Raw genomic sequence first — 10,626 nt, forward strand, 5'->3', positions numbered from 1 at the left:
GACAAAGAAGCCAGCAGGGTCAGTGTCTCATGAGGGCTCTTTTCTTGGGTTGCAGGTGGCCACCTTCTCATTTTATGCTCACATGACCTTTCCTTGGTACATGGACCTTCTTATGAGGCCACTCATCCTATTAGATTTGGAGCCCATACTTATGACCTGACTTATTCTTTTTAATTTTTAATTTTTGTGGATACACAGTAGGTACATATACTTATGGGTTATATGAGGTATTTTGATACAGGCATACAATGCATAATAATTACATCTGGTAAATGGGATATCCATCACCTTAAGCATTTATCCTTTGTATACAAACAATCCACTTGCATTCTTTTAGTTATTTTGAAATGTATAAGTAAATTATTATTGACTGTAGTCACCGTGTTGTGCTATTAAATACTGGATCATATTCTTTCTAACTAATTTTTTTGTACCATTAACAGCCCCCACTTCCTTACCATCTCCCCACTACCCTTCCCAGCCTTTTACTCTTTATCTCCATGAGTTCAATTATTTTAACTTAGCTTCTGCAAATAAGTGAGAACATGTGAAGTTTGTTTTTCTGTGCCTGGCTTAGTTCACTTAACATAATGACCTCCAGTTCCATCCATGTTGTTTCAGTTGACACATAGACCAATGAAATAGAATAGAGAACCCAGAAATAAATTCATACATCTACAGTGAACTTATTTTTGACAAAAGTGCCAAGAATACACATTGTGGAAAGGACAGTCTCTTCAATAAATTGTTCTGGGAAAATTGGATATCCATATGCAGAAGAATGAATTCAAGCCCCTATCTCTTGCCATATTAAAAAATCCAATTTTCTCAGCATCATTTATTGAAGAGACTGTTCTTTCCACAATGTGTATTCTTGGCATGTGTTTTTATGCCAGTACCATGTCATTTTGACTACTTAGCTCTCTAGTATAATTTGAAGTCAGGTAATGTAATTACTCTAGTTTTGTTCTTTTTGTTTAGGATAGCTTTGGCTATGCTGGGTCTGTTGTAGTTACTTATAAATTTTAGGATTTTTTTCTATTTCTGTGAAGAATGTCATTGATGTTTTGATAGACATTGCATTGAATCTGTAGATTGCTTTGGGTAGTATGGACATTTTAACAATATTGATTCTTCCAATCCATGAACATAGAATATCTTTTCATTTCAAAGGTGTCCTCTTCAATTTCTTGTATCAGTGTATAGTTTTCATTGTAGAGAACTTTTACTTCTTTGGTTAAGTTAATTCCTATGTATTTTATTTTATTTGTAGCTATTGTAAATGGAATTACTTTCTTGAACTCTCTTTCAGATTGTTCTCTGTTGACATATAGAAATGCCACTGAATTTTGTATGTTGATTTTGTATCCTGCAGCTTTACTGAATTGGTTTATCAGTTCTAACAGTTTTTTTTGTGTGTGGGTCTTTAGGGTTTTCCAAATAAAAGATTATGACATCTGCAAATAAGAATAATTTGACTTCTTCCTTTCCAATTTGGATGCCCTTTATTTCTTTCTCTTGTCTGTTTGCTCTAGCTAGGATTTCCAAAACTATATTCATTAACAGTGATGAAAGTGGGTATCCTTGTTATGTTCCGATCTTAGAGAAGAGGCTCTCAGTTTTCTCCCATTCAGTATGAAACTAGCTGTGGGTCTGTTGTATATGGCTTTTATTATGTTGAGGCATGTGCCTTCTATACTCAATTTTTCAAGGGTTTTTAAAATCATGAATGGATGTGAAATTTTATCAAATGCTTTTCCAGCATTCATTGAAATGATCATGTAGTTTTGTCATTCATTCTGTTGACATGATGTATCACACTGATTGATTTGCATATGTTGAACTATCCTTCCAGGATGAATCCCACTTGGTCGTGATGAATGATCTTTTTAATGTGTCTTGGAATTCAATTTGCTAATGTTTTGTTGAGGATTTTTGCATCTAGATTCTTCAGTGATATTGGTCTGTAGTTTAATTTATTTAATGTATCTTCAGTTTTGGTATCAGGGTAATACTAGCATTATAGAATGAGTTTGGAAGTATTCCCTCCTCTATTTTTGGAATAGTTTGGGTAAGGTTGGTATTAGTTCTTTAGATGTTTGATAGAATTCAGCATTGAAGCCATCAGTTCCCAGGATTTTCTTTGCTGGGATAATTTTTATTACTGCTTCGATCTCATTATTTGTTATTGGTCTGTTCAGGTTTTGGATTTCATCATGGTTCAATCTTGGCAGGCTGGATGTGTCTAGAAATTTATCCATTTTAGTAGGTTTTCCTATTTCTTTGCATATAGTTGCTTATAATAGCCACTAGCTATCCTTTGAATTTTTGCGGTATCAGTTGTAATGCTTCCTTTTTCATCTTTGATTTTATTTTCTTGGGTCTTTTTTCTTTTTTTCTTAGTTTTAGTTAGGGTAAAAGTTTGTCAATGTTGTTTATCTTTTCAAAAAACCAACTTTTCATTTCATTGATGCTTTGTATAGTTTTCTTCATTTCAATTTCATTTATTTTTGCTCTGATCTTTATTATTTGTTTTCTTCTACTAATTTTGGGTTTGATTTGCCCTCACTTTTCTATTTCTTTAAAATGCATTGTTAGGTGATTTATTTGATGTTTTCTACTTTTTAGAAGTAGATGTTTATAGCTGTAAACTTTCCTCTTAGTACTGCTTTTGTAATATTCCATAAGTTTTGGTGTGTTGTGTTTCCATTCTCATTTGTTTCAAGAAGTCTTTCAATTTCCTTCTTAATTTCTTCATTGACCCATAGCATATTATTTAATCTTCATGTATTTGTATAGTTTCCAAATTTTCTCTTGTTATTAATTTCTAGTTTTATTCCATTGTGGCTAGAGAAGATGCTTGATATTATTTTAGTTATTTTTTTGAGTGTTTTAAGACTCATTGTGTGACCTAAGATATGGTCTACCTTGAGAATGATCCATGTGCTGAGGAAACGAATGTGTATTCTGTAGCCATTGGATAAAATGTTCTGTAAATATCTATTAAGTCCATTTATCTACAGTGAAGATGAAATTCAATGTTTCTGTGTTGATTTTCTATCCAGAAGATCTGTCCAGTGCTGAAAGTAGGGTGTTAAAGTCTCCAGCTGTTATTGTATTGGATCTGTCTCTCTCTTTAGCTCTAATAGACTTTGCTTTACATATGTGGGTGCTCTAGTGTTGGGTGCATATCTATTTAAAATTGTTATATCCTCTTGCTGAATTGATCTCTCTCTCTCTCTCTCTTTTTTTTAATGGAGTCTCTCTCTGTCGCCCAGGCTAGAGTGCAGTGTTGTGATCTCAGCGTACTGCAACCTCCACCTCCCGGATTCAAGTGATTCTCCTGCCTCAGCCTCCTGAGTAGCTGGGACTACAGGCGCACATCACCACACCCAGGTAATTGTTTTTGTATTTTTAGTAGAGACGAGGGTTCACCATGTTGGCTAGGATGGTCTCGATCTCCTGACCTCGTGATCCAATCACCTCGGCCTCCCAAAGTACTGGGTTTACAGGCATGAGTCACCGCGCCCAGCCCTGAATCAATCCCTTTATCATTATATAATGACCTTCTTTGTTTCTTCTTATAGCTTTTGTCTTGAAATTTATTTAGTCTGTTATAAATATAGCCACTCCTGCTCTTTATCAGTTTCATTGGCATGTAATATCTTTTTCCATCCTTTTATTTTCAGTCTATGTGTGTCTTTGTAGGTGTAGTGTGTTTCTTGCAGGCAATAAATCATTGGGTCTTTTTTTTAAAAAAATCCATTCAGCTACTCTGTCTTTGATTGGAGAGTTTAGTCCATTAACATTCAATATTATTATTGATCAGGATTTTGTTATTTGTTTTCTAGTTGTTATGGTCTTCTCTTCTTTCCTTCCTTCCTTTCTTCCTTTTGGTGAAGGTGATTTTCTCTGGATGTAAAATTTAATTTCTTGTTTTTGGTGTGTGTGTGTATTCATTGTATGTCTTTTGATTTGAGGTTACCAGGAGGCTTGCAAATACTATCTTATAACCCATTATTTTAAACTGATGACACCTTTATATTGCTTGCATAAAGAAGCAAACAAGCAAAAAGAAAACACAAAAACATTACACTTTCACTTTGTCCCTCAGCCTTTTAACTTTTTGTTGTTTCTATTTACATCTTATTGAGCTGTGTATGTCTTGAAAATTTGTTGTAGTTATTATTTTTGTTTGGTTTATCTTTTAGTCTTTCTACTTAAGAATCATTTACACACAATAATTACAGTGTTATCATACTCTGTGTTTTTCTGTGTACTTACTACTACCAGTGAGTTTTGTACCTTCAGATGATGTCTTATTGCTCACTAATATCCTTTTGTTTCTGATTGAAGACCTTCCTTTAGCATTTCTTGTAGGATAGATCTGATGTTGATGAAATCCTGCAACTTTTGTTTGTCTGGGAAAGTCTTTCTTTCTCTTTCAGGTTTGAAGGATATTTTCGCTGGATATATTATTCTAGGGTAAAATATTTTTTTCTTCAGCACTTAAAATATGTCATGCCAGCCAGGCACAGTGGCTCAAACCTGTAATCCTAGCACTTTGAGAGGCTGAGGCGGGCAGATCATGAGGTCAGGAGTTCAAGACCAGCCTGGCCAACATGGTGAAACCTCATCTCTACTAAAAATAGAAGCATTAGCCGGGTGTGGTGGTGGGTACCTGTAATCCCAGCTATTCAGGAGGCTGAGGCAGGAGAATTGCTTGAACCCAGGAGGCGGAGGTTGCAGTTAGCTGAGATCGTGCCACTGTACTCCAGACTGGGTGACAGAGCAAAACTCAGTCTTGGAAAAAAAAAATCTATCTATCTATCTATCTATTTATCTATCTATATCTCATGCCACATTCTCCTGGCCTGTAAGGTTTCCACTGAAAGTCTGCTGCCAGATGTATTAGAGCTCCGTTGTATGTTGTTTCTTTTCTCTTGCTGTTTTACGATTCTTTCTTTATCCTTGACCTTTGGGAGTTTGAGTATTAAATGCCTTGAAGTAGTTTTCTTTAGGTTAAATCTGCTTGGTGTCTATAACCTTTTTGTACTTGATTATTTATATCTTTCTCTAGGTTTTGAAAGTTCTCTGTTATTATCCTTTTGAATAAACTTTCTACCTCTATCTATTTTTCTACTTCCTCTTTAAGGCCAATAACTCAGTTTTGCCCTTTTGAGGCTATCTTCTAGATCTCGTAGGCATGCTTCTTTTGTTTGTTTGTTTGTTTCCTCTGTGTATTGTCAAACAGCTTGTCTTCAAGCTCACTAACGTTTTCTTCTGCTTGATCAACTTTACTATTAAGAGACTCTGATGCATTCTTCATTATGTCATTTGCATTTTTCAACTACAGAATTTCTGCTTTTTAATTATTTAATCTTGTTATTAAATTTATCTGATAGAATTTTGAATCCTTTCTCTGTGTTATCTTGAATTTAAGTTTCCTTAAAACCACTTTTTTTTTTTTTTTTTTCGAGACAGAGTCTTGCTCTGTCACCCAGGCTAGAGTGCAGTGGCAAGATCTCGGCTCACTGCAAGCTCCACCTCCTGGGTTCACGCCATTCTCCTACCTCAGCCTCCTGAGTTGCTGGGACTACAGGCTCCCGCTACCACACCTAGCTAATTTTTTGTATTTTTAGTAGAGATGGGGTTCCACCGTGTTAGCCAGGATGGTCCCGATCTCCTGACCTCATGATCAGCCTGCCTCGGCCTCCTAAAGTGCTGGGATTACAGTATTTTGAATTATCTGTCTGGAAGGTTACATATCTTTGTTTCTCTAGGATTGGTCCCTGGTGCCTTAATTAGTTTGTTTGATGAGGTCATGTTTTCCTGGATGGTCCTGATGCTTGTGGATGTTCATCAGTGCCTGGGCATTGAAGAATTAGGTATTTACTGTAGTCTTCTCAGTCTGGGCTTGTTTGTACTCATCCTTGGGAAGACTTTCCAGGTATTTGAAAGGATGTGGGTGTTATGATCTAAACTGTATCTGTATTAGGGGACACTCCAAACCCAGTTATGCTATGGTGCTTGAAGACTCATAGAGGTACTGCCTTGGTGGTCTTGGATAAGATCTGGAAGAATTCTCTGGATTACCAGGCAGAGACTCTTATTCTCTATCTGTAATTTCTCCCAAACAGTCTCAGTCTCTCTTTCTCTCTCTCTCCCTCTCACTCTCTCGCTCTCTGCTGAGCCACTTGGAGCTGGGGGTGGGCTGACACAACATCCCTATGGCTACCACCGCTGGGACTGCCCTGGGTCAGACCTAAAGCCAGCAAAGCACTAGGTTTCACTCATGGCCTGCTGTCAACACTACCTGGCTATCATCTATGTTCACTCGAGGCCCTGGGGCTCTACAGTCAGCAGGTGGCAAAGCCAGCCAGGCTTGTGTCCTTCCCTGCAGGGCAATGAGTTCCCTCAGGCCCTGGTGGGTCCAGAGATGCTTTCTGGGAGTCAGGGACTAGAGTCAAAAACCTTAGAAATTTACCTGGTGCTTTATTCTATGATGGCTGAGCTGGCTCTGAAAACCATGGGACAAAGTCCTTGCCGTTCTTCCTTCCCCATTCCACAGGCAGAGGAGCCTTGCCCTGTGGCCACCTCCACAGGCCCACAGGAGTCCTACCAGGCTACTGCCAATGTTCACTTAGGGCCCAAGGGCTCTTCAGTCAGCTTGTGGAGAATGCTTCTAGGCCTGGGACTCACCTTTCAGAGCAGTGGCCTTCCCTCTGGCCCAGGGCAGGTCCAATAGCTTGTCTGGTCCAGGGCTTGTCTAATAGCCAAGGCCTAGAATCAGTAACCACAAGAGCCCGTTTGGTGCTGTATCCCACTGTGGCCAGGGAGGTACCTAAGCTGCAAGGCAAAGTCTCTTTTACCTTTCCTTCTGCTTTTCTCAGGCGGAAGTTTCTCACCACAACCGCCATAGCCGGGAATATGCTGGGTCTCACCTGAAGCCGGCATGTCTCAGAGCCTTACTCCAGGCCCATACTGTACTACCTGGGTATCACTGTTGCCTCTGCAGCGCCCAAGGGCTCTTAAGTCAGCAGGTGATGAACCCTGCCAGGACTGGGTTCTTTCCTTCAAGGCAGCAGATTCCCTTTTGGCCCAGGGTGTGTCTAGAAATGTCACTTCAGGAGTAGGTCCTGGAATGGGGGCCTCTCTACTCTGACTGGTTCTCTATCCTGCTGTGGCTGAGCTGGTATCCAAGATGTAAGACAAAGTCCTCTTTACTCTTCCCCCTCCTCTCCTCAAGCAAAAGGAAGAAGTCACTTTTGTTGCTGCAAGATGCGCTGCCTGGGATTGGGGGAGGGGTGGTGCAAGCACTCCCTTGGCTGCCCTGGCTGGTGTCTCTTTAGGTCGTGTGCCCCCTGAGTCCACTGGCTCTGAGTAGCATGGCATTGAGACTTGACTAGGAGTTGAAGTCCTTATGGTCTAGACTGCCTTTCAAGTTTATTTAGGGCCCCAGGCATAATAGCCTGCCATGCCAAGGCTTGTCAAAACCCAAGCCTCAAGCCTTCTAACTACTTGGGATGGGTGAACCCCTATGGGTAGGGCTGGTCTGAATGCTCCCTCCATGTGCAGGTGTCACGTGAGTTCCACCTTGTTTCACTTTCTGCTGTGACAGGGCAGCACTGAGTTCAAGGCAAAGTCCCACAGTTGCTGCATTCTCCCTCCCCCAGGTGCACAGATTCTCTCTCAGCACGACAGCGGCCACTGCTGGGAGATGGGAGAGGAATGGCCTCAGTGTTTCAAGACTGTCTATTCTACCCTCCTCAGTGCCTCTTTCAGTGTTATGAAGTTAAACCCAGGTACTGTGAGTCCCCTCCTCATTTGTGGTTGTTATGAAGATGCTTTTTTGGTGTAAACAATTGTTAAATTTGATTTTCCTGCAAGAAGAATCATTGGTGGAGACTGCTATTCAGCCATCTTGCTCTGCCCCTCCTCCCTCACTTAACTTTACCTCATAAGAGCCCTGTTTCCAAATACAATCACTTAGGGGGTTAGGGCTCCAAGTATGAATTTTGGGGAGACACAATTCAGTCTATAGCATTTGGACTTGGGGAGAGGGAGGGAAAGAACATGCACAGGAAGGTCACAGTGTAAGCAGCAGTATGGAGATGGGAAAGTTCAGCTCATGGACAGGAAAAATTGATCCAAGTTGGCAGGGCCCACAGGGAGATGTGGTGGGGTGGTGAGAGGTGGGCTGGTGAGAGGTGGGCCACATCAGAAAGAACCTTGAATGCCAGGCTGAGGTGGGAGGCATTTCCTGTTGTGTAGAGGTGCCATGAGGTGGTGGGGAGGGTAACATGATGAAAGCATATTTGGGAGGATGGAACTGGCATCAGTGATCAGTAGGGGTAAGGAGTGAGCAAAGCTGGAGGCCAGGAAACTGGGCACATGGCCCAGAGTTCAGGCTTAGGCTCTTCAAAGGCAGTTTCCACACTGAGTTCCCATGTGGACCAAAGCCTGCAGGAGGTAGATGATTTGGAAAAGCAAAACCATTCTCTTCCCAATACCACACAGTTTCCCAGATGAGCTCATCACTAGAGTCCTACAAATCAGACAGTCAACCAGCCCCAAATTCTGCCCCTAGGAGCTGTGAGCCAGAAGGAGTCCTTGTCCAGCTGTAGCCCAGGGACAATGCAGCCTGAGCAGGACTGCACCTGTTCCCTCCCAGGAGCCTCATCTCTGTCTGGCCTGGCTTTGGCTTCAAATGCCCTCAGCTTTGGCTTCAAAATCTGTTGGAGCAGATTCATGAGAGCTCTGGCCTTCTTCAGTTGAGGTAATTTTAAAATAGTTTTTACAGCAGGCAGTAGATGAGCTCTGCTTGCTTACCTCTAAGAACTGGCTAGAACTCACGAAAAGTTGTTATACTAACAGTTATGGTTTGATTACGCTGAAAGGATACAGATTAAAATCAGCCAGGGGAAGAAAGGCCTAGGTCTGGGTCCAGGAGGGCATCAGGCATGGACTGTCCATTATCCCTTCCCCATGCAGTCAGTTTGCATTACCCTCCCGGCTTTGCTATGTGCCAATACACATGGAGTATTCCCAGCCAATGAGGCTCCCTCAAGCCTCGGTGTTCAGGGTTTTTACTGGAACTTCATCACAGAGGCATGCTGGATTGTCCACATGGCTGCTCTCAGTTTCTAGTCTCCAGTCCTTCCAGGGGTGACCTAAAGCCTGCACTCTAAATCACATAGTTGGTTTTCCTGGCTTGGCTAGTCCCCACATTCTTTTTTTTTTTTTTTGAGATGGAGTCTCGCTCTTTCGCCCAGGCTGGAGTGCATTGGCTCAGTCTCGGCTCACTGCAAGCTCCACCTCCCAGGTTCACACCATTCTCCTGCCTCAGCCTCCCGAGTAGCTGGGACCACAGGCACCCGCCACCATGCCTGGCTAATTTTTTCATATTTTTAGTAGAGATGGGGTTTCACCATCTTAGCCAGGATGGTCTTGATCTCCTGACCTTGTGATCTGCCCGCCTTGGCCTCCCAAAGTATTGGGATTACAGGCGTGAGCCACCGCACCCGGCCCCCACCGTCTTATTACTAGACTATCCATCATGACCCAAGATCCCCAGGCAAAGATACTCCTATCAGGCATTATGTGTTGAAGATCACCTCCCAGGAGTCTAGGACAAAGGCCAGGCCTCTTTTTGGTCAAGCTTAATTTTTTTTAACTATACAACATGTCATCATTCTGTTATCCTTCCTATCTGTTTTATCTTCAAAATAACCCTAATTGGTGGGTAAGAATGTTTATTATACATGAGATCTCAAAAGGAAAGACACTTGAGCAAAGTTGCACAGTTGATCCTTGATTCATTGTACAAGACTCTTTCCACTACTCTGAGAGCCCTGAGTCATGAGAAGAAGATGGAAGGAAGGTGTGTATATGTGTGTGTGCACGTGTGTGTGTGTAAATGTATGGCTAAGTATGTGTGGATATGTGTATGTCTCTGTGTGTGTGTACACATGTGGATGTCTGTGTGTGTATATGCATGTTTGTGTGTGTGTGTGTGTGTACACATGCTCGGGGGAAGGTTAAAGAGAAAATCAGCAGGGTGCAGTGGTGCACACCTGTAATGCCAGCTGGACAAGAGGCAGACAGGGGAGGATCACTTGAGCCCGGGAGTTTGAGAGAGAAAAAATTTCAATAATCTTCTTCTTGCAGTTAGAAGGAAAAACCTGGGGCTGAGCACAAAGAGACAAAAAGCACAGCATAAAGAGGCAGAGAAATGTCTAATGAAGAACAAGTGACCAAGAATTAATTAGTTCATCTATAAAGAAATATAGCACTTTAGCAGCAGAATAAAACTGTAAGATAATTTTCTCTAGAACCCTGACAATCTTTGTAGGAAAACTGTTGGCCACATTAATTGCAAAAACTTACAGGACTCTGTGCAACAGAACTGGCTAGTAAAACCATCTTTATAAAACTCACTATGCTACAAGTGGCATTCAACTCTTTCTCAACCAAGATTTCACAAATCTACCGCCAGCTTCCAGATGGTGAGGGAAAGTGTGATGAGATTTTATGATAAATTGTGCCTGTCTCTGAGCCCATCTCCTCCTATTGAAGAGAAGGAAAATGAAGCGAGCACATTACAGCCCTGCCGACAAAAGTCAC

This window comes from Mandrillus leucophaeus, unplaced genomic scaffold (genome assembly GCF_000951045.1).
Source record: "Mandrillus leucophaeus isolate KB7577 unplaced genomic scaffold, Mleu.le_1.0 Scaffold241, whole genome shotgun sequence".
Taxonomy (NCBI): Eukaryota; Metazoa; Chordata; class Mammalia; order Primates; family Cercopithecidae; genus Mandrillus; species Mandrillus leucophaeus.